The 25,800-nt window shown below is 39.1% G+C and overlaps 1 long non-coding RNA gene across 1 annotated transcript; it reads right to left on the reverse strand.

Moving 5' to 3' along the window:
- Positions 1 to 835: 835 nt before the first annotated feature.
- On the reverse strand, positions 836 to 18,102 carry LOC109145678. Its single transcript, XR_002047243.3, has 5 exons — positions 17,767 to 18,102; positions 16,089 to 16,221; positions 5,907 to 6,029; positions 4,106 to 4,296; positions 836 to 1,056 (listed from the first exon to the last, which is right to left on the reverse strand). It is a non-coding gene; the product is annotated as an uncharacterized LOC109145678 (long non-coding RNA).
- Between the last annotated feature and the right edge of the window lie 7,698 nt (positions 18,103 to 25,800).

Below are 25,800 nucleotides of genomic sequence, written 5' to 3' on the forward strand. Positions count from 1 at the left end.
CCAAGTGGTCATAGCTCTGCTGCCCCGTAACATGAAAGCAGAAAGGACACATGCAAAATGTCTATGCCACACCACTCCTCATGGGTCTGGGCTTTCCTCACCACAAATGAGGTGGTGAGACATGCTTCACCGTGGTTTTCACCCCACTGATTCACAGCAAAGCAATGCTCCTCTTGTTCCTAAGCACAGACCTCCTGCCCAAAATACTATAGCTCTTACAGTCAGCCTTGGGAAAATAATTCTTTGCATAGTAAAGCTCAGGAAGCCTAAACACAGTACAATGATTGCTCCAGGTCTATGCTAGATTAATAGAGAGCATCCAAAATGCTTAGGAAATGGGATGGTTTCTTCCCTAACAAATTATGCAGTATGTTGTCCATACTGAAGTGACACATTAGGTTGGAGTTTCAAGCTTTTGGAAGGCAGCCATGGAAGACAGAAACCATATGATGCCAGAGTGGATTTATACTCGTTAACTTACATGAGACTGGCACAAGCCTCTAAATATTAGCCTATGATTTTTGCAAAAAAAAAGCACGACTTCGGGGTATTAGGAGAGCTTTCATTACTAGCAGCTGCAATGGATTAATCTTAGACAGAGGACTATGGTATTTAGTTAAAGATGGAAAGGAATAATAGTTTAGCACCTCTTTCAGAAAGGTGAAGTTAAATGCAAAAGCAGAATGTCTTCTCCATGAAGCAGCACTGAAAAATACTTTTACATTCATGTGACATTGAGAAACAAATGACAAAGAATTTTCCATTAATAATTTAATTTGGGGGCCAAAGGGCCATCAATAACATCATAAGCATATAAGATGGAGACAAGTTTATCCCTGAGATAAGCAATCACAGTAGAGTTTCTTACAGCATGTTTGAATTTGACTCTATGGAATGCAAAATTTAAAAAATCATAAATAACAGATAGGGACAGCTGCCAACCCACCTCAGACCATCATGACTTTATGCTGAACACTTGAAGTGCAGAAAAATGAAGCTGTGGAACTGGAAAGTAGCATATTACCAGGAGGTTCTGAGCATCTCCATCTCCCATGCCTATAAAAGATGACACAGAAACAACAGTCGGTCATCATCTGGCAGGATCATTATAGCATTAAAATTCAGCCCCAATGTCTAAAACAATACATTCAAAGATATGATTTCTGAGGAAAATTTAGGCATCCAAGTTGAAGATTCAGGTTGCTTTCATGGTGCATTCTTGCTACTGGAAACAAGGATTTTTAGCAGAAAGTATGTGGAGTTGAGGTGATGTTCAAATCTGCTAGGGAGTGATGAAGAGAGGCTAATAATCCAAAATCGTTTTTCCTATAGGACTAACATGTGCACACAGAGCCTCCAGTTAAGCATTAAGATGTAACCCTCATTCACATTCAGCAAAACCCTCTGACTCATAGGGGCTTTGTTCCTCAAGGGCTGGACAACTGGATTACCCTTTATTTTTAAAGATGGATGGTGGTGATACTGCTGCTCATCTTTTATAGCAGTGGTTAAAGCACTCACCCAGAAACCGGTGAGCTGACTACGGTTCAGCAACCTCCTCAGTGTGAGTGGGCTCAAATCTACAGCTCCAGCCTAGGCTCTGACAACCAAGTTAAGCCACAATTGCTGGAGATTTGGGGAAGGAGGGCAGAGAAGGGAAAAGAGGGGGGCAGTCTGCTTCCTGCTGAAGCTGCATGGCTGTTCAGCAAAGAATGCAAGATTTATAGGGTCAGAAAGAAAGAGAGAATTGGAAAAAAAGGAGCTTAACTCTACACTAAACATGAAGGCTTCCTCTGGGGTAAAAGAGTCATCCTCTTCAACATATTTAATGTTGCTAATTAATTTAGTTTTAAACAAGATTTTACAGTGATGTTTCCAAATTTGTGAGATGGAAACACTTTTACATGTTTATAAAATTTAATGAAAATTTCCATTTGCAGTAAATGCTTGCTGAAAGGCAGTGGTGGGATGCAGAGCCACATGCCACTCTGAGTGTCACACCACCCAGCACAGTCATCCCAAGAGCTGCCCCACATGCCTGGGAAGGGAGTGCGTGAGACACGTGGGGATGTGGCTTTGGGCTGCAGTCCCCCACAGGCTCTTTGCTATCTTCTTGCTGTCTGAAGGACACCTGGGATACAGGATGCCCTAAGACTGGGGGCCATGCAGCTATACCAGTACCAAGTGCTGGCCCTGCTTACTGAGATTCATCCCTAAAGGGAGTGTAGAAGTAGCTGGTGCAATAGAAATCCAGCAGTGTAGCATGGACAAAGGGAATGCAATCGTAAGAGGAGCAACTAAAATCAGCTGCTTGCTGAAGGTGGTCTTTGCTGGGAAGAGGAACTGGACTCCTTGGTGCAAGTCTCCTTGCACACTGCTGCCTGCAAGCTCGATGGCAAATGGCAACAGGACAGAACAAGTGTAAATGAAAGGAAATCCAGAACCAAACAAATTAAAAGATTGTTTCTTAAAGCAGAATAAAGCCTAGTGAGATTGGTGTCTTGTATACTTTTCAGTGCATTAAATACTGTCCTGTTTTGCTTTCAAATTTATTCACCAGCCAGGTTACAACTGTCACTGCCCTTAAAAGAGCTTCCTAATTCCTCACTATTATTCAGTCAGGCACTTTAGTTAGTCACTATTTGGGGAAAAACATTTAGTGACGTCACGGGTTTACTGATTTCCTTTTTAAATTCCGTCTCTATTTTATTTAATCCTCAAGAGTTTGAAGATCAGGAGCTATGCAAAGAATTGTCTCTTTGTGAAAAGCTTGCTTTGGTTTGATGTCAGTGAATTTGTGGCCACAGCAAAGGCTCTGATACACCAGGGAGAAAATCATGCTTTTACCTAATCTAACCAAACCAACCTTGGTCAGATTGATTCAGTTTCCAGCCTTGGCTCTGACCTCACCCTTACCCTCAATCCTGCCTCACTTTCACACTGAGTATTTTATACAGCTTCTATTTTCTCCCTGCATAGTTTCTACCAGCCCCCCGCTGCCTCCCCCAACTTCTATGTTCTACTCATCAACCATTGCTTTAGAATCTTCAGGCTGGATGGGCAGGCATGCGGTGCTGGCAGGTGGTGTAGCTGTTAGGCAGCCTTGTGTATCACAAGAGATCTAATGCTATCAAATTTCTTTTCCCCCAAAGACTAAAGAGAGCAAGCCTTTGTAAGCATGCAGGAGGGGGATGAAAACACTTTGTCTCCTGAGCAGCCAGCCTTTGTCATTTTACAAATGAAATCACTTTGGAAATTTAGAGAATTAATATCATAATGAAGACGGGAGTACCCATTAGGGTGGTCTAATGTTGCTCTGGAGATATATGATGGATGTCCAGTTGCTGTAAGCCCTTATTTGCAGAGAGTCACCTCTGTAGTTGCCATTATTAGGAAGATGTCTGAAGCAGAGGATCAGACACAACCATTGCAAGATGAGATAGTGTTTGACTGGTTTCCAGGGAACCGAAGGATACAGCCTTAGTTGTACCTGTCACTATGGCTCCCAGCTTTTTTCCCCCTTAATGTCTTTTTTAGCTGTAGGAAGTTTCTCTTTAAAGATTCACTGCTTCTCTAATAGCACGAAAAAGCAGGAATAGGAACATAAAAAAATGTTACCTGGATTGCAAAGAAGCTTCTGCTTATTGCAAAACAATTGGTATAGTTCATCATCAAAAGATTGCAATATGCTGCACTAGTCAGCTTTTGCAAATAAAGATAACCACGAGATCTAACCTGTGGTGTATTACTTGTAGTAACTGGAAATATTCACCTGCTGTGTCTGCTTCTGGAGATACCTAACGCACTGACAGAGCAGTGACGCTGTGATTGCCATTCCTGGAAATACAGCCTCAAGAAAGTAGTACTTCCAGGAATTATCTTAATGGGCAATTGAATCATCACTTCTAGCACTCCAGCATCTTTCCCAGAAGGACAGTTTTCCACAGGCAATGATGCCAGTTAGAAACAAATGTGAATATCCAAACTTCAATTCTTTTCCCTTTCTGACTGGTTTGCAGAGAACAGAAGCATAAGGCAGATGTTAAAATTAGGGAGAAAGGCACCTAGGACATGAGGCTGGAAGGTGTCCAGTATAGTGATTTACCTGCACTTCATTGCATAGTAGCTCTTCTATCCAGGTCGTTTATTTTCTTCCCATTATCTGTGTTCCTTTAATAATTCTCCACTGGTCACTAACATAGCTGCTTTGTTGTGTTATTTCCAGGGGAGCTCAGGTGCTGGTGTAAGTTGTCATAGCTGCAATGTCCTCCATGAGGATTTACACCAGTGCAGTGCCTAAGAAAATCAGGTTAAATTCAGCAATATCTAGACTTTTTTTCCAGCTAAGGAGATATGCAAGGCAGCTTGTTGATACTAACCTTTTCAAATAAATGTGACATGAGTCCACACTTTGCTCTATATATAATCAGTACTGATCTGGGGGAATAATCAGTGGTAAATAAAAATGAGTACTGTTGAAATACCCTTTGTGTGTGTTCTCATGAATTACTCATGAAACAGGGGTTTCAAATTTCTGCCTCTGATACCCAGTATCGGATATGTACTGCCTTTATTTTTTGTATTTTTTATAATATGTGGAGATGGCAGGTGTCTGGATTTTGTTTTTATGTGTTGGGTTGTTTTGTTTTGGGGTTTAGGTTTTTTTTTTGCAAAATTCTATTTGTTTCCCCTAAATCTTGAGTTTAGTGCGCAGATTCACCTTGGTGGGAGCAAATGCAACTCTATCGACAGCACTGGAATTCTCTCTGCATATGTCAGCGATGAATTTGTCCCCATATTTATTGGAAATACCTGAACTGCTGTGATATGATGTGGTAAATCATGCTGAGAGCAAATCAAACAGACAGGCTGTGGCTGCATCACTATTTCATACAACTCGGGTCATAATGGACAGGACAATACTGTAGTGTGAAATTCAGTGCTAAGGAAAATACATTCTTTCTAACCTTTTATGAAAATACTTCTTGTCCTTCAAAGGACAATTTAGGCAACGCAACCACTGCTGGAACTGGTGCAGAGCATTTAGAAGGCAACTAGAAAAACACCATTGCCCAAGTTGTCTGTAGATATTCCCCCACTTTTGCTGTTCCAAAATTCCCATCAACTGTTGCATACAGCCTCCAGAAATAAAGCTATTCACTCTTACTACAGCAAATGAAAGCAATGCAACACGCCAGTCTTCAAGCCCAGCAAACTATAAATGTAATATCAGACGGAGAAGAGCTAATGAAAACAATCATATTAAACATAGCTCTTCAGTGCTTGGTGCTCAATAAGTGAGCAGCAGGCTTTCTCTGTCTAGCTTACAGAAAACAGGAGGTAGCAGTTTGCAAGGAGCAGCGTTTTAATGTGATTGGACTATAACAGACAATCTATTTACAGCATGCTCTGGGGAGCTTATAAACAAATGTTGAGTAATTTCAGCCAGCAGTAATTACCCTTGCAGCTGACAAGGATAGCATGATACTTTCTCCTTCACCTTCAGCCCAGTCCAGAAGGCACTGTACACAATGGCACTTCTAATTATTTCTGCATTTCTATGGCTAAAGACCAAAGTGTGTTATTAGAGAACATTTTAGAAGCTTTTTAAAAGCTTGTTTATTGGGACAATTAAAAGTCATCACTATGACAGCAAATAAAAGGTTCCATTCCCAGGCAAGCAGTTGCAGCTGGGGGTCTGCCTGCTTACCTTGTAAGCCTTGTCTACACGAGGCAAAATTTACAGCCGCCCCTCACTGCTGCTAATACAGGTTCAATGGCATCAATGTTACCAAAGTGGGCAAACCTTCGAGGATACAGAGAATGGGGCTTTGTAAATATCATATTATCTAACCCTGCTTAGAGAACACTGAATAAACCTAGTACTTAAAATGTTGTCCACTCACCTGTGCTCAAACTCCCAACACAGTCAAACATACTGGGGATGAAGCCCTTGTGGCTGTAAGGAGATATTTTTGCAGAGTGCCTGTGGGGCAGACAAAGCTTCAGACAATGTGGCATTTTGTCTTCTGTTGAAAGAAAATTAAAAACAAGTTCTAAAACATCCATTAGCACTTAATTACTGGTGAAATACAATGGCATGGATTTTTTTTCCCAGGCTCCGGACACACAAATAGGTGAATTTTTGGGCTGGAATCAGCTGCCACAGTGAGTCAGTAGGAACTCAGGGGCAGAAGCAAAGGGAGACCTGGGCTCTGCTGGGAGAAGGTCAGGGGACTGGGGTACTCCCCTCTGCATTCCTCCCACTGCTGGTGATAAACCCTTTTGCCTATCCTTGGCTATGTGAAGGCAAATCTAGATCTTTTCATTTCCCCAAATCATCAGTAACCTATGTGATACTTCAAAAGCCAACTCCCCACTGTTACAGAATACCCCGAAGCATTCAGGCTACATTCACCAATATTTCAAATGCCCACTCTCCATGTCACAGCCCTCTGGCTCCTGAGGCACCTGTGGGCACAGCCTGCTCAGAGCTGTGCCCAAGCCCACTCCTCCAGAGCTGGCAGAAAGCACTGGTGAACTGTGACTGTGATACAAGGGTGTGGAGCCTGTCCTATCCTAAAATGTAGGTGCTTTTTGATCAGTAACTAACTGAGAGATACAGCTATGCCACCAAAGGAAGGAAGGTCTCCAGCCCCAGGGAGACCTCAGCAGGCTACACTGTCCTGAGCAGCCTCTTATTTGGCCCAAACCACTGTTTTTACCCCCCAGTTATGTCATGGGTACTACACAATTTTCTGTTCACCCTGTGTGTTTTACTATGAAAAACACTACAGCTATTTCCAACAAGTATTTTTTAAAATGTACAAACTCATGGCAAGTCATCATCAGAGTGATTGCTGTAGGCAGTGATAATTAACGAAATTATTGAGTCACAAGACTGTTCACCACAAGAACTTCTATTTAACATTGTAATACAGTCATGTAAGAGCCAAACTATCCAAAAGTAATTGGGAGAGGCAGTGAATTGTGATGTGTGCTGGTTTGCAAACACCACTGCACAGTCTGGTGTTCGCTGAGCTCCCATCCGCCTCAATAAATTCAGTTCAGGTTCCTGCTATAGGAATTGACAGCAGATATCTAATCCCCAAAAGTGGATTATTTACATTTTTTTATATGTTACATTGCATTACATCCTGTCATGTTGCATCTCATCACAAGCAGATATAATATCGCATAACATGATGTGACATGATGACAGACATCAGAAATGTTTTTTGTTGTTTTGGGTTTTTTGAAGATTTTATACCTAGTATCCAAAATATTTCTGAGTGATTTCTAGGAAGATGGAGTGGATAAGGTGAGTGCCTAGCTTACATGTTTGTCTGGCAGCTGCTGCACTGTCTCTCCCAAGCATTGTTTAAAACCAGCCACCTTGTTTTGCAGCTTCATGAAACCTCAGCAATGCAATTTTGCACGTATTTTGCAAATATTTTTAAAAGATTCATTAGGAGGGAAATCAGCAGAACACATGTTCAATAACAGCACAAACCGACAACAGCTGCTGCAAATTACCTTGTCTGAAAGGAACCCCCAGCAATGCATTGCAAACTTTAACAATGTACTCAAGCTGTTGATTGCTTGCACTGCCGCTCGCCACTCATTTCTGAGACACAGTTGGTGGAGGAACATTAATTTGTCCTTGTTCTTGAGACTGGCAGGTGTCACTTTGCCCAGTGTGGGACGTGAGTGACAGATATTTTGCAGCTGATGAAATGAGAATGCAGAAATTCAAGAGGGCCTCTGGGATTTCACTGGTCATTTGTGGCCAGCACAAGGGCAGGGCCCGCTGCCTCGCTGGCGCAGCACTGGCTGAAGCTGCTGTTGCTGCAGGCTGCCGCAGATCCACACCATTTTAAATAATATTGGTATTATGAAGCTCTTCCCACCCACACACGCACACACTTGAGGGTATTGTGTGTGCTTCGCTTCTTTCTAGGCTGATACTGGCTGGGAGATTGTTCTAATTGTTTTCTGGTTTGGTTTGGGGGTTTTTTTCTTCTGTTCTATGCTCAAGCCTTTTTCAAAAGGATTTTACCTGCATCTGCTATCTTTAATTCTCTGGATAACATAAATAGAATTTATTAAAAGTAATACATAAGCTAACCTCGAGGAAACTGATTAAAAACAAGAGCAGTATTAAAAATACAATTAATAAAATCCTCTCATGATACAGAGTTGGGAAGAGAGTAGGTAGAATTATATCATTTGAAATGTTTCTTTCATCTAATTTAAAAAACAGAAAAATGTACAAATTCCATGCACAAATGCACAAGGCTTCTTGAAAATAAAAAAGATACTAGGAAATTAACAACATTGCAGTGTTAAAGAATTAAGAATGAGATTTGTTGAATTTTAACACTATCCTGTAGTTCACCTTTATCTTTCCTTTAAGTCTTAGAGCATTTTCTTTGCAAGCAATATAGTGGCCGGGATTACTAACACTGTCCTCCTGCTCCTTCCCCCTGCCTCCCTCCCCACCAAAAAAAAAAAAAAAAAAAGATTTAATTATAAGTAGAAGGGAAAGAAATTTTCCACTGTTGAAGCCTCTAGATATTTTCAACCCCAGTTTAAATAATGATGGTGTTTTTTCCCATTCAGCAATTTTATGTTAAAAAAAAGGACGGGATTAAAATATTCTGCAGTTTCTAAAATACTTTTTATATGAACTAGAGTGCGTACCAAAAACAAAACAATTCTTTTAATTATATTATCTTTTTATTTAAACTACATATTTTTTTAGAGGGAGTGATTTTCAAGAAAACCCAAAAATTTCAGGACAGGGAGGGACTCATTTTTTTAACTGTGTTAAATGTAGTGTATATAGAACAGTGTAATCCATAGAACCACTAACAACATTTTCAATTGTGATAAAACCATATTAACATATTTGCTTCTTTGATGATTAACTGTCTTTGAATATTAAGAGATTTTTACAACATCTTATTGACAGTGAGGAGACTGCAAAAGCCTGGGCTTTTTCTCTATTTTATAAGTGAGGCTTCGTTTGATATGCGTTCTGATTTTAAAAGAACCATAATATTTTAATCGATCACTCTGTAAAGATCATGATTATTATAAATGAGATACAGTCATGCACATCAAGCCTGACTGGTAGATAGGAGGTCATGAGTCAGGAATTATATGAAGAGGGGAAGTAAAAACTAGAAAATTTTCCAGCATGATTGTTTAAAGGAACAATTATGTACATTGGTACATGAATTCAAGACTTCAGTTACATGCTGAGTTATTAGCCTTAATTTTCTATTAATTTCCTTGAAACTAACCTTGAAAAAATATCATTTGCAAAAAAAATAAAATTAAACCCATACATTTATTATGACAAACATGTAATTTCATACTGAACTCTTCACATTCATGAAACAGATGACATTAAAAATCATGGCAGAGAAATATATCTGATGAGAACATTGATACAAACCTAGGCTGTGGAAATACTGGTAAATGTCATTTGCCAAATGTTATTTTATTGTAGATAATTACTTACGTTAAATAATTTGAAACACACATGAAGATAACATCTGATATGATACAATATAGCTCTTTAAATATAATTTCATTATCAGAATTGGAAAAATTCTTTTGAATAGATTTCTTTTTTCTACCAAACCTCTAGTCTCCCAAAACCAATACTGTTTTGTTTATTCACATGTGCAAACACACACAGACCCACAAACAAATATATCTGCACATTTTTCACTTGGTATTTCCATCCCCTACTTGCAAGTGCAAAGACATACTGTTATCCTTTGGAAAACAATTTTTTTTTCTAGGTGACATGCTTCTTTAATTAAACTTTATTATTTATAATGATCAAATATAATTAGCAGTAACAAGTATTTAATGAAAACAAACTGCTTTCCTTTCAAATCTTTCCAACGCATAAGGTACTTTAAGGCCATAGCTTCCCTCAGAATATCATTGCATCACAACAACTAAAAACAAGTAAATGATTAAAAGATTGTCAGGTGCTGCATCATTTCAGACAGATGAAAATAGGGAAGGTAAACACTGGAGATCCCAATTCTTGTCAGGTACAAATCCTATCATTTAAGGTGTTGTTTCCAATGAAACAGTACTGTTAGTGGTTCAATGTGCTTTAGAGCTGTCTTTTAACTACCCCGTTTGATATTATTACGCACTGAGACATTACCCGAGTATCTTTGATTATTGCTGAGTGAGATGAGAGGAAAGTGCTCTTTCACTGGACTCATTGACAGCGAGGTGCTATAACAACTCTCCTGTAATTAATTGTGAGTAAAAGGGGGTTTGGTTTCTGCAGCCTCGTAAAACTTTTCCCACATGGCTGAACCCACGGTCAGGAGACGTTAGGCAACATTAACTGCCTGCACATTTCTGCAAGGCTCTGGAGGAAGCAGCTTGGCACTGGGGCTCCAATTCTGAAAACCCTGGGACACAAGACATCAGCGTCTACCTTTCATCTTAGCTGAGATTTGGAGAGGGTTCAGACCGCAGAGGCTCCTTAATTCTCACTAATTCATTTGCTTTCCTGATTCACTTGGCTTGGGATAACCTGCGAATGATAATGAACCTGTAAGGGGAGCGCTTAGTCCCTTGCCTTTGAATGTGCTCGGCATGGATTGAGGGCTTTCTGTGAATCTTGCAAGAGGAAAAGAATCTTATTAGCACTGATTGCCAGTCATGAGGTTGCCTCTAAAAATTGCTCTTGTATTTTTAACTCTTGCTTGCTTATAACAACCCCAGCTAAGGAGAGAGATGTGTTGTTTACACATTGAACACAGCATTGTTCTCAACATTTACTCATTTCTCTTTGCAATTTGATCTAATCATAACACATTTGCTTTATGTATGTCATTACTATATCACTATGAACACTTCATCATTTTTCCCATGATTATTCTACAAGTTCATAACTAGCCAAGTTCTCATCTCTTCACCCCCAGCTAAACATCCTCTTTGCATAAATGCATGCTCTCTAGAATAAAGGGTCTAATTTTCTTTTTTTCCTTTTCCTATTAACCATTTCAGCAGAGCACAGCTGTACTGCTTTTCATGTTATTAGGGGATTTCTAGTTGTTGTTGTCTCATGTTGGTTTTTTGTTTTTTTTTTTTTTGTAATAAACATATTGTGGATCTAGATACAAAAAAGAAAAAAATAGAAATCAAGCTCTGGTGATAATATCTGAAAATAAAACTGGAGAAAATGGCTTAATTTTGCTTCTCTTTGACAAATAAACATTCATACTAAGACTTTTTTTTATTTTTCCATTCATTTATGTGAATTTAGGTAACTGTACAGAAGAAATGAATGAAACCCAGAAATCTGTGCCAGAGTGATTCAGTTTAGACAATCAAATTCCTTCTCAGGCCACCAATTGCTGATGGCTGAGGATTCAGAGTCTGGTTTCTCATGGGTCCTTGTCATTACTAGAACCAAATTCTAACTCCTGGTCCAGTCCTGGGAGATCTCAGTATCAAGCAGCATGTTCTGCTCTGTTCACGTCCTTAAAGGTATAGGTTGCTTTACTACCCAAATCTACCTAGGAAGATTTACAGATGGGCAACCCATCCTTTCTGCAAAAATGGGGCCGGGGGGGGGGGGGTGGGTTTTGTTGTTTATAGCTGTTTAATATGACCTATGTGCAGTTCTGGAAAACCAGTGCATCAGCTTTGGCATCTAGTAACAAGACTGGCATCAGCCAAGAGAGCCTTATACACCTTCCACATCTGGGACACCTACCCACTAGCCAGAAATGAATGATGCACGGCTGAGACAAAGATAAAATCCTTTTGTGAGTATTTATTCACCTTGTGTCTAGGTGGGGGCAGTGTAATGTTTGACTAAATAAAGACAATTACTTCCAGTTTCAGCTAATGAAATAATTTCCTAGATCACTCTTGAAATATGATTTTTATGCTTTTTCCCTCTGATTTGCTGTTGCCTCAAAAAAACTCTAAGTGACAAAATATTACACCCACTGTTTCTCAACAGAATTTGCCAAAAAGGATAATTATGTGAGACTGCTAGAATTCAAATTTGAACTGAAACTTTTTGTGTGGAAATACAGATTTCTATTATGGTGATAGGCTCTTCTTCAAAGGGCATGAATAAGAGCTGATCAGCCAGTGGAATTTATGTTGCATGGGAATTCTACAAGTTTGACATTTGCTTGTTGAATCATAAAACATTTCTGCAGGACAGTTACCAAAAAAATCCCAACTTTCTTTGGAAATGTCACACAAAAATATCTACATTTTGCATCAAAATGTCAAAACAAAACAATGATTTAAGCTGCTATGTTTCAAAATGTCAATTTGGTGCTTTTAATCAGTATTTCAGCTGTCTATGATGTGTAAATTTTACTTAGAATTTATTTTGGAAAATTTCATTGAATTTTACTTTTTTATAGTAAATCACAATTTTTGCTGTAATATTAAAATATTTTTTTGTTAAAAGTGCCTCACAGGTAAGTTTTTTTGGTGCATATATATATTTTTTTATGTATATATATATATAATAAAGTGTATTTCACTCAAATTATTAAAAAAACCCAAATCCTACAAATTCACTCAAAGAGTGGCCAACACCATGGAAAAAAAACCCCAACTCAACCCCGTACTCACACCAGAATATTCCACTCCCTATTTTTTTAGTAGTTAAACCTAGGTAAATAAAGACATTCCTGTCTGAACATGTCCCAAAACTCTCATATTCATCTTAAGAAGAGGAGGTCCTTAAGAAGAGTCCTACCATGAGCTGGGAGACCCAACAAGGATTATAGAAGTCCTGCTCCTGGTCCTGCACAGGACAACCATAAGAGTCCCACCACATGCCTGAGGGTGTTGTTAAAGCCTGGCTGCACCTCTCATATAACACCTCTGTGGACTGTGGGAAACACAAGAGCATTCCTGTCTCTCTCCAGTATGTTACCATCTAGCATTTTATCTGTTTATTTATTTGCCTGGGTTTTCTTCCCCCACTGGAGCTCTATGCTAATTAAATCTTCTCTGCTAGGACAATCTTCATTTATAGCCCCCCAGGTTAATTTTGAGCCCATGCAAAGCCCTGGAAATTTTGGAACAGGATTTGGCTGGGTCCTTCTCCTCTATTAATCAGCAATTCCCACCATGTTTTCCTCACCACTAACTTTCACTCATAGCACTTTCAAAAATTTTGCACAATGTTGAGCAGTTTTACAGCAATAAAGCACAGCTCTTAACTAATCTATTATCCCTCTATGTCTGAAAATGTGAGTGAAATTGGAAAGTGGAACTCACAGACATTTTTCAGCTCAACTTGCAAATGTGCTGGAGAAGAAATTATTTTCTCCTCTTACACTCGAGTCAAAAAGCATCATTTGGCAAGTTACACTCATTTACATACATTTTCTATTAAACTTTTCTATCATGAAATATTGCCTTTATGATCCAGACACATAATTTATTATGCAATGCACCACCACCATCATCACAGTGAATTGCATTTTACGTGTTTATACTAACAGGGAAGGTGATCGGCTTCAGCTTTCTTTTCATTATATGCATCATTCATCCTCCACCACCAAGATCTCTGGATTCTGCAGCATATCCATCATTATCTAACTGCCAACTGTTTTCAGAGGTTCCACTGCTTTAAGCTCATTATTTCTTTAGATTGGTGAATCTACAGAGAATCTTTCCAAAACATACAGCAGTCAGCATGGCACAAGTATACAGATGAATGGTGGGGGTTTGTCCTTCACAGACTCTTTGTACCTCTTTTTTGCTCCAGAACTGCAGCATGTAATGAGCAGAAAATGTATACTTATATATCTAAAAATCATAAAAATTTAAATGTCCTTAAAAATAATAACCAAATAGTGGGATCCTTGTGTGGAAAGGCTGCTGTGAAAAAATCTAGTATACAGATTGCTCAGTAGCTTGGGGTTACCATCTCCTTATAATGCAGACTAAAGCACATAGACAAAGAGCTCTGCTAAGATAAGGAATTTCTTTCCTGTCCCCATTTACCTTGCTGCATTTAATTTAATCAATAGCTGAATGGGGAAGAGGAGGAGAATTTGATGGTTCAAGAGACTGATAATAGGATATCGAACCTTTCATCTCTGTATCATTGATTCAACATAGGAATTGACACACTGGATCAGAGCAGTGGTCCATCTCCTCAGATATGCTCTCTGACAGTGGCCTGTACTAGATGTGTTTCAGGGAGGGGAGTCAGAAACCCTGCAGTAAGCATTTATGAAATAACCTGCCCCTAGGAAAGGTTTCTTCTTAACTCTCTTGACAATTTGGTTAATGTTCACCCTTGGGGTAGTCTGTAACTCAAAAAAACTCTTATATCCTGTGGACTGCAGCATAGGTGATATGTTTATTTAAATAAATATCTGACTGAAGTCTGCATTCAGCTGAAGTCTTGGCCACCAAGTTGCACTGAGTTCCAGAGAAAAATTATGTATTGCAATAATTACTCTTGCAGTTCTTAACTTGTTTTCTTCCTAAATAAATAACCTCTTCTATATATAGTGTATCCATTATTATTAGTGGCCTATCTAGGTCATCTTCACTCTCATTTAAAAAAAAATTAAACTTTTTGATTTGTCTGAAATGAAGGGCTTTTCATGCTTTTAATCAATTACATTGCCCGTCTCTATACTTCATCTATTTATGATACATTCTTTTCAAGGCAGGATAACCACAACTGAATATAGTATTCCAGGTCAGGGCATACCACTGATTTATTTAATGACATTATAAGATTTTGGGCATTACTTCTCTCCCAATTCTTTTGTGTCCTAACAGTTTGTTTGCTTCTTTGACCCTTACTCTACACAGAGCAGAGACTTTCATTGAACCATCTAGTAGAAGGCACAGGTCTCCCCTTGAGTGACAATAATGATGTATTTGGATGGCTCAAATTATTCCTTCTTATGTTACATTTGTCAGCATTGAACCATTATCCTGTCCATTCAGCTAAATTTGTTAAATTTTACCAGTTTCCTTACTCTTTTTTTGATCTTGAATTTTCTCAAATATTTGAGTTTTCTTACTGTCTTTTTTTTGCTTATAAGTATCACATGCATTTGCACAAAATTTATTTCACAAAAATAAACCAATTTCTGCTATGAAGTCTGAAAATCCACCCACATGTATATATATGCATACATTAACCCTCTATAGGTTCACAATGCTTTTTCTTTTCATTATTCTCCTTAAACAGCTTCTAGTCCCTTCTTGTGTCTTTCTCCCATGGCTATATCCTGGCAGCATTTTGGAGATTTCTTTTCAGAAATTTAGTTAAAAGACTTTTTTTTGTTGTTGTTGACATAACACATTCTGGTAGATTAGGAAAAAATGGGCTTTATGTGTCTATGTCACTTTCTGTCACACTGTTATGTCACTATTATATAACAGGAAAATCATGGTATTATCATTCCAGTCCTAATTTTAGGTTAGAAAGAGACATACTGAGTTGGCTTTTCTAGAAACATTCCTAAAGCAAACGAAATCAGATTCTGTATTTGCAATTTTATCAACAATGGCTGCGTTTAATGGGACATAATCTCAAACACTTTTTTCTTAAACACTCATCCAAGTCTCATTATGTTTTATCCACCAGTACAATTATGAAGGCAGTTGTCCATGCTGGCCTGAGTAAAGTAAGTTAATGGTCTTGATTCAGGTCTTAATAAAATGCAACCCAAAACCCAAAGAGATTACCTTGTTGATAGCCTGAGCAAATATATTCTGCACAGGCAGTACATCAAAATGAACAACTCTTTCACTGAACAGGGTTTCTGGTCCTTTGATATTAGAATTAAGGAGTTTTGGCTTCATACTAAACAAAACATGTTGCCATTTTTCAGTGCTTTCCTATGTGAGGAAGCAGAAGTGCTGAGTCCTTCAGGCTTTTAAATATTCTTAACAACAAGCTTAATGGTATGACACTGTGTTAACTAGACTGCAGGTGGACAGCTTTTTAATGTCACTCTGTGTCTAACACTATCTAAAATGCTTTGTGTTTGTTTCTTTTGTAAAATAAAACTCTGTAATCCAGGGCTTACCGTGAATGTGCTGTTTTGGCTCTGTGGACCCAAAGGCCTCTTGGAGACAGCAGATTCAGATGTGCACAAGACCCCGCTTTCATTCTCCTCCACAGATTTCTCTGGACTGATGCATTCAGAGCAAAACCATCAGCTGGAAGAAAAAAAGACAGAAGACAGCTTAGTTACACTCCAGATTTGCATCACTTCAAAGATGTTGAGGATGATGGAAGCATCTGTATCTATACCCTGCACCTAGCAGAGGGGAGATGAAGAGACAAAAACCCTGGGATGCTCCATGAGAGCATGTGCCCCCTCTCCGAGCACCAAGCCTTTGCAGTGCACACAGATACCAGGCTGGGAGCTGTGGGTGCAAGGCATTTCTCCTTTCCATCTGCATACACATCCCTCACATGCACAGTTGGCAGGATGGAAGATTTAGCCCATAGCAAGGGAAATGTACATCATTCTTGACATTACTCATGCCAGAAGTGTTTTCAGGTTAATTTGTAAAAAAATATGACCTGAAAATCTGCAACTGAGTTTCAAACGAGACAGTTATTTTAAGGCTTGGTTTACTAAACCTAATTTATTATGTGAGATAACAGAGTTCTGCAATCTACTGCATGGCTTCATGGCTGAAGTTAGTAATTCATGTGAAGAATGATGCTAAAAAAAAAGATGTTATGTGATCAGTCCATAGCAGTCAGTCATGGTGCCTGGACAGCAATCATGACTGGTTTTCCTACAGCACAGAATAGCTGAGAGGACTAGCTATCTCAGCTGCAAATATCCGAGTTACAGGAGCACAGCTGGAACATCACGGCTCCCTACCCCTGCACAGCCTTTCCTATAGCTAGAGCAGCATGCCTCTACAGAGGGCTAAAGATGAAGAAGTTTTTTAACTCACTGCTGTCATGCTTACAATAAAGTGTACTCTCATCTTTAGCATTTCTAAGTCTTTTTGGTGTTTCAAGCATAAATGTAGCATTCCTGGATGCCACCCTTGGTAGATAAAAGCAAACAACATTTTCATAAACAAGATAAAGCGCGGCAATTACACAGAATGCACTGACAGTGCCAGATCCAAGGCCAGGTAAATGTGCACCCTTCAACTGCTGGGCACTCCAGAAAATACTTAATTCTAACAGAGTAAAGTAGAAGATTGAAAGAAAAAAATTATTTCTTTAAGCAAATAGCAGTAGAGCTTTCTCAAGCATTTGGGCAGAAAATGATACTCTGTGGGAGTCAGAAGGTAATTTTTCTCCTTCAGATAAGATGTTGCACAACTGGCCAAGCACAACTATGAATGATTTACCTACAGTGCATAAGGTATAAAATATTGCTTTTAAGCCACAAGCGCTGGTCAGCTCTTCTGCTACGGCAGCTTCTCTGTCTCCTGCTTCCACATCTTACATTAATGTGGGTAAAAAGGTAGTTAGCTTTTTTGGAAGTACACTGAAACATCAGCATTAAAAACACTTTGAAACACAGTCTGATATTCTAGTCCAACTAAGGGATAGGATACTAGGATGAATGCATGAAGACTTAAGGAAGAACTATGAATACTGTGTTTGCATTTCATCTTCAGTAAACATGATCAGGCACAGCTACAAAGGGAAAGAGTGAGCTACTACAATAGTGATTATTCACAGAAGAAAATAGTTTAAAAATGGAGTTTAAAAAGTAAGCAACTTACTTTTGTACTCAGTCCCTCGAGGGAATGCATTGTATCTGTATATCACAACATGCAACTCCTGCAATTGGTGGCCTACAGTAGGAAAAACAAAATTAGATAAGGAAATATAAACAGAGAAAGAGAGATTTGGCAGTGTATGGGGTCCAGTAAATATCTAGTTCTTCTAATACTTTATCAAGGATTTTTATAAGTGCAGAAAGAAGAGTCAGAGGCTAAAAATATTTCAGGAACCTTTCTCAAAGCTGAACATTGGCAATGGCTGCATTGTGGCATCATCTAAAAAACATGCTGAAAAAGCTGAGAAGGCTTTCCTGCAAAATCTTGTAAATCTCTGCCTAAAGATATCACCTTAGCCAACCTGTGGAGGGTCTGCCAATAGCATCTTCGTTATAAAAGTAGGCAAGTGCACGCCTGTCAAACTCACAGTCAGGGTTGTCTGCAGTACTTGGAGGAAAGAGTCCCTGCAGCACAGGGTGTTTGATGAGAAACTCAGCAGCATCCTGGACCTCGTGGACAGAGCCTGCTGGCACTGCTGCCCAGCTGTACAGCCAGGCAGATGGAGGCACCAAGCTGCGGGTGGCAGCAGGAGCAGGGATGCTACAGGGAAGGTGGCTTCTCAGTAACATTTCTGCTTCAAGAAACTTGTCAGCAGTCAAAGTTTCAGGTTCAGGGAGCTGTAGCCTCCTGAAAACTGCTGCAGGACTGATGTAACTCCTAGTTTATTTGGCGAGCTCTAATAAATGGATGAGGTATTATGAGGCTTGATAAGGAATTCTGGATTTCTGCGTGCACAGCAGAATGGCTGTTTTAGTGGATTTTCACTAATTTCCTGTTGCTTCAGCACAATACAAGGATCCTGGAAAAATCTATCAGACAATAACCAGCTTCCTGTTTTCCAATTTAAAAGCCTCTCATTTCTGATATGTTAATAGCTTTCATTCCAAAAATTTGCTAATATTCAAACATCTGAAGAAATCACAGTAAATTCTCCCTATTCCATTCGTAGCTGGACATGAAATATGAATTGGACATTCTCAAGACTAAGCGGCACAGAAGACCAGGACTTTTTGGCACATTCAGTGACAGTAAATCTTTGTCTTATCCTTCCAGGTGGGGAAGTATGTGCACTTTTTTTTCATGCTTTTAATCAAACTGCAGACGTCTCAGCTAAGAGACACTCCTCCTTTCATGAGCCTTTTTCAACAGAGGTATGGCTTAAAGATGATATAACCTCTTAATAACCTTAATCAGGCTATTTTTCATTATATTTTAATTCATTATAATCCTAATAAGTCTGTGGAAATCTAGAATTAAAATTTGTTTCTTTAATGACTTATCTTTAAAACATTAGCTACACATGGAATTAAAATATTATTTACCAAGAAAGAAACAGATGCATTGGTAAGACAAAACATTACCCTGTTGGATCTAGAGGTTTTATTTAGGGAGAGCAAAACAAAATCCATAAGGAGCTGCCCTTTCTCCTCAGACTAAGCCCAGAAGGTAATACTGATTTGTTACTAACCCTTCAAGTTACTATTTCATAGCTACTCCAACATCTTTTGGCAGCACATTAGATGTCCTGCTGCGTACAATTAACCAGTGTGCTGCTCGGGCAAGTGGTACTACAGCTCCCAGTGTGTGCACCATGGTCTCTTTGTTCTTTGTTAAACTACTGATCAATGAGGTCTCAATGCAAACACAGGGGCAGTTCTTCCATATGCCTTGGGTCAAATGCATGCTACAGGAGCCCACAATAAAAAAAACGCTTCTGCACCCAGCCCATAAAACCCAAAATACCCCAAGGAAAAGGGTCTCAAAGAGTGCCCAAAAGTGAGAATATTTTTGTGTATTTTAAGTACTTACACATCCAGCCACAGTTTGCTTCACTTGGTTTTTCCAATGAAGAAAATTAATTATGGTAAAAAACACAAATATACCTTTTGTTCCTTGGGGAGGAGGTATACCAGGAGCTGTGGGAACAGTGGGAGTTTTGGTTTCCAGCATAATTTGTGGTCCAAAGTTGGGGCAAGCAGATCTTTGCAATGCAAACAATATCTGTAGCAGTTTTCTGACCTCCTCACTGGCACCTCACGCTGATTAGTTTACAACCATCAGTCACAACCAAACAACAGGGCCCAGATATAAAAGGGACTTCGAGGGAAGTTTTGAGATATGGGTTATCAGGTAGCCCTAGATGCTGTGTTCAAGAAATGTGTTCAGCATTATTTATCTGTCATGGATTTAGTTCAATATAAGATTATTGGCTCTTTACATGTAGAGGAATTTTTTGTGACATTTTATAAGTTACTAGTCTACAGATCCAAAATAGTAATACTGTATGTGTGTGTGTTGGTATTTTAGCCACAACAGCACCCCAAGCGAGTAGACAAAGCTCAAGCCTGAAAAAAATGCACTGTGCCAAGTTTTTATACTCCAGACACCATTTAACAGTGTCATATGACTCAGAGACAGTTCAAATATTCAACAATTTTCCCAGTTAAACCCAAAATCCAGAAAGCATCACACTTCAGGAGACAAAGGGCCAAAGATATGTAAGAGGAAATTGAAAGGAAGAAGCAAGGAGCAGGAGAAAGGATGATTTTACAGTCAGATTCTACACATTTAGACTGAAAAATTATGTACATTTAATACTCTATTTGTGCCACCCTCCTCTGGAGTACTGGCTATTGTCAGAGACAGGAAATTGAGTCAGATGAACCCTAATCTAATATGGTTTCTCCTGTAATCCTATTTCCATGGAGATCTGTTATTTTACTGAAGGCAGCAGAACTAACAGATTCTGTTATTTGATAATTGTGAATCTGTTTTTGGGGATCTAACTGCAATAAATCGTCGACTTTCACTTCCTCAGATAACAAATTCTACCTAGGGATCTTTTGGGTCAATGTGAGACACACATACTATTAGGGCAGGCCCTCAGGCTCATGGCCACTTAGTCCCTACAAGTTAGTCTGTTTTGTGCATTTCTGTTTATCCAGCTGAAAATGAGTTAATAGAATTTTGAGGAATCATAACTTTTAAACTCATGACTGCCTCTGTTTAAAATAATGCATTTTAATAACACATCAGTAGTTTAGTTGTTTTTCTGAATTCCAGCTGTCTTCAAAAACATGATATAGACCAACTGAAAGGACAGAGTTTGGAAGACAAAATTTGAAAAACCCCAACCCCAAGAAACAAAACCCCAGAAATCTTTGAGGACATTTAGTTGCAACATAATTATCTACTGTTGTTACAAACAAAAAAAAGTGAGTTTGCATGGTCAAAACCACTTTAAATCTGCACTGCTCATGTTTCAAAAAACCAGGCTTGTGCTGCATCTGCCTGGCCATACACATTGAAGTGTGCTGCTCCAACAAAGCCCAGGCTTGGCCGTGTCTGAGCAGGGCACAGGGCTGTGGGCTCACAAACAGGCAGGGCAGCAGCACGGCTGCTCTGGGGAAAATGGAGCTCTGCTGTGTTGCTCTCTTCTGGCTCTCAGAGCTTGGGGGATGCAGTTTCCATTTGCTCATGCTCTCTCACTGAGGCTGCTACGAGGCAGTTAAAAAAATAATGAATACTGTTAAATATGTATTAGTAACTTGTTGTTAACAATAAGAGCTAATGGGAGGACATTTCCAAGCAGTTAATGATTGGCCAGAGGAGATGACTGGGGTCCTTAACGCAGTCAGTCATTAAATGTGAAGCAATACCCGTGCTTTTACCCACTATTGCTATTTGCATCTTCCCTTCATCTCCAGCTTTCTGCACTCCATTGACGGGAATTTTATTTTCTTTTCTTATGTGCCTGCCCTATTCCCAGCCCTTAGTAACTGGCACAGAAAATCTCCACTCACAATAATCTGTGCAGTTTCCAATAAATTATCCGTGTATTGCTGACTAAATGAAGATTATTATTATTATTAATATTAAAATGAAGGACTTTATCCACATTTTAGCAATCACAAATGAAAAAACTTTACAGATCAGTGTAATCCATTTATTGGTTTATAGTGGAAAAGTCCTATAGGGAGTGTCACAATTCCCTGTGCTGTCCCTGAGTGCGTTTTGCATTAAGACCTGTGATTCAGCTGAAAGATATAAAAAAATCACACACAGTCAGACAGATCCCTCCTGGCTACACATCTGAGAAAACTCAGGAGCATAAGGTCGACACACAGCAACTTATGCTCACAAAATGAGCCCAGGACCACCTGTTTCAGATGTTAGTATGCAAAGATTTTCAAGGTCTGAAGCTTTTGACCAAACCACACCACTCTTGAGGGATCTGTTCTCTCTCTCCCTTCCCCTCCCTCCTTTCCTCCTCCTACTAACCGTGCCCGCAAAAGTAATGAAAGTTAAAGGACAGCAAAGTACTTCATGGAAGTATGTTTTAAGTAAAGAAGCTGTTTATCTTGTTCCAGGTGTTTGATCCTGAAGTTGTTCAGCCGTGAAAAGCAGTTTTTTGACACCAGAGTAATCTCTGGTGTTACTACAGACTGACTTGTCACTAATTGTTACCTTTTCGGAGTAATACCTTTTTTTTTTTTATCCATTGTTTCTGAGCACTGCAGCTTAGTGCTAACTTGAAGACAGTCACAGTGCGTTTCCTTAATTACATTAACTCTATTTGCATAATGAAAAGGTTCTATTGCATTTCATACAAACTCTGCCGCTTATTGTTGGATTTTTTTATACTTATAAAAATGATCATTTTAAAGAATGAGAACACTGCTCTTACTTTATTTTCAGGCCCTTTGCTATGCATTTTTAACTATGACCTAGAACTATCCTAGAACATTTGCAAACAGATAAATCTGTATGTTAGTTATGGATGTATTTATACTTCTTCCATAACACAAGCCATTCTTATTTTTAAATTCCATTCCTTTGGAAATCAATCTCAAAAGAAAGCTTGGATTGTAGACTGCAATTTGTCAAAACTGCATAAAGAAACCAAAGGAAGCAAGCAATGGTATTCCAGGTAATCAAATTTCTTAAGAATGTACATGAAACATGATCACACAAAGTTTGGGAAAGAGCAATCTAGTGTTTCATTTACTAATTGAAAAATACTATTTCTTTAGATAATAAAGCACCATAAGTGGACAGAGTATTCAACTACTGATGCCTTTCACTTTTTCTTTAGTTCAGAGCAATAGTAATTACTAATGCACAAATCACTGAATTTCATAGCTTTCTGTGTTTTGAAAGCATTCCATAAAAAAATAGTTTTACAAATTTTTATTTTTCAAAGAGATTTAACAAAGGTTTTGACTAAACAACTGCTTCTTCACAGCCTGTATTCCTGTCATTAACTATTGCCATTACTGATGTAAGAGGCTCCTCACTTTTCCCCTAACTGGACAACACTAAAGGTAATAAAGAAGGAGAAGATGAAGTTGTTGAAGTCTTGTAAGGGAATCTTTAAGTCCCTTTTGGAGGGGAAAAATTTGTAGATAAGGAAGAGCAAGGACAAGGGAGAACGGCCAGACCATTTTAGGACTTCTAAATACACCTGCAGTTTCTTGGCTCAGAGATTGCCCATGGCTGCTTTATGGAATACTTTTTGTCTAGAATAATTTAAAAAGTAATTTTCCTTGGTCATAATCACACAAAATAGCTATTTGGGGTGATTGCATATGCAGTGTAGAAAACCTGATGGTGGGTCTGTCACTCATGGGGACAGCCAGCACTCTCCTGCTCTGGAGCCCTCACTGTCAAGCGTCCGTCACACCAGTAACTTCACTCTGCCTGCTTTCATTTTGAGAATGAGTATCTCTGTTTGAGTCATATCTGTAAGGCACAGAAGAGTCAGGACTTCCTTGCGGTAGGTGCTTTTCAGAGAGATCGCTCCCCGCTGCCTCAGTGAAAGGAGCTTACGTGTGGGATGAGTGGGTACACCTCCAACTCACGGCCTCTGTCCTTCCGCTGACCTCTGGATCTGCTGCTCCTTCTTCCCTATTTTGTTCTTGACCTCTTTTCACAATTGCCCATCTTCCTCTGCAGATGGTCTCTCTGCTGTTCTCTCACCTAATATGGATTTTGATTTGTCACAGGGAAAAAAAAAAAGACAACCAAGAGAAAGAAGGTTGGTTGTGAACTCCACATTTATGCTCCCTGAACAGAAACTCTACCTGCATGAAAATCAAACAGGGAAGGGAATAAAACATGGTGATTTTGAGACCAGATTTTCTCTGATTCCCTGAGAAGCCCAGGAGTCAGGAAGTCACTGTCAGCTGCCTGTTTCTGTGTTTCAGCCTTATTTTCAGCACAGGTTAGAATTTTTTGCCACCACTTTTGGCTCTTATTCGCCTTTCCTGGAGAGGGAAGCATATGGGAATGCTTGACAGAGCTTAAGATTCTGCAGTCCTGAGGTAGTGAATACTATTACAACGTCAAGCAGCCCTGAAAGTGCTCCAGCTTCTTCCCAAGGACAGCCCCAAACCTCCTTACAATCTGCCCCAGCTGTTCTCAGCAAAGCTCTGCAAGACCCCAGGTTTTCCCCTGGAGATTCGCAGGGTGTTAAAAAAGAGCAGTGCTCTGTGTGGCTAAGCAGTGCTGAAGTGAGACCATCCAATGACAAACACAACGTGAGCTGAAGTCAGAGGCAGTAGCAGTCCTCCCTCCCCCTCAAACCATGATGGTGCTTCTGTATCACTACAGATACATTATCTTATTTACAGAATTACAAACTAACGATAGGGTATGAAAATGCAAAGCATTGTACTAACCTGGAGTCTCTCAGTTTCTTCCTTTGGTACATTTGTCTCATAATAAGAGGGATGTTTTTTGTCTGTGAATAATAAACACTTTGAGCTTGAATTAATTCAAATATTTCTCTCCTATCTCACTTGGTAAAATAATAGGGAAATTCCAGGCTATCTCCTATTGCCCATTAATGTTGTGTATATAAATAAGCCAGGTTATCTTTTTCTTGTGAGAAATATTTTATCTAACAGGCTCTTGTCTAGTGGTTCCAGTACTCTACCACTCTAAATTAGGACACTTTATCTTAAGGCTTCATAATCTTACGAGACTATAATTGGAAAGTTTATAAAAAAAATCCTGCTTTGTAAGCTTGGCAGCTGAGATAGAAAGAGGGAATGAGAAGGGCTACAGCAGAATTACACCATCACTGCTAGCCTGACTCCGCTTGACAGAGCCGTTTAATATTTTGACAAGACAAAATATAAAGCAGCATTTTATTCTGTAGAGACTTCACTAGACACAAGCATGGAAGTGCTTGTGATCAATAAAGTTTGCGGTGGAGAGTGATTTATTTACAGCAGGGTATTATGTAGAGAAAGAGCTGTGATATTTCCACAGGCTTTGACGGCATAATGGGCCCCTCTCAATCCTTACATGGAAGGGTTAGATTGTCATGGTTGCTCAGGCAGTATTCAAAACGTTATCTGATCAGCCTTAAAGACTTCAGAACGAGACAGATGATTAGTTACCCTAAACGATCCTCATCATGCAGAAATTGATGATTTAATATAGTCAATGACAGACGATTCCATTTGTACTAGATAAAGTGTCTGCGGTTTGTATCAATCATAATAGAGTTATTATTGAGCATAAAAGAAAAGCATGTTTAATATCATTAATTCCAGATATGTCGCTTTCCACATCTGGCATTCATCCATAGAGCAGAACCACTCCAGGCTATCATTCCTGCCTGTGTGCTGGTGACTCCAGTGTTTTTTGTAATTTCAAAATGTTTTTCAGCACCTCCAGCTAGGTGCAATAACAGTTTACAGATTACCTATGTCATCACATTTTGACAAACTTCTCAATCTGATGTGACCTTCATCTTTAGCCATCTGCTTGCCTTTGTTTCTGCCTTTCTTTTTTTTTTTTTTTTTTTTATAAACCTCTGCAGCTTAAAGCTGTAGTGGTTTGTTCCATATTCTTCTAGGTCAACATTTCACCTGTGTAAATCCAGAAACACAGACTGAAATGTACAGACAGTAACCCCAGTTCAAGTCTCAAGGTAGCTGACACTGGGCAAACCTCCCAGGTAGATGT

Source organism: Corvus cornix, chromosome 7 (genome assembly GCF_000738735.6).
Source record: "Corvus cornix cornix isolate S_Up_H32 chromosome 7, ASM73873v5, whole genome shotgun sequence".
In the NCBI taxonomy this organism is placed as follows: domain Eukaryota; kingdom Metazoa; phylum Chordata; class Aves; order Passeriformes; family Corvidae; genus Corvus; species Corvus cornix.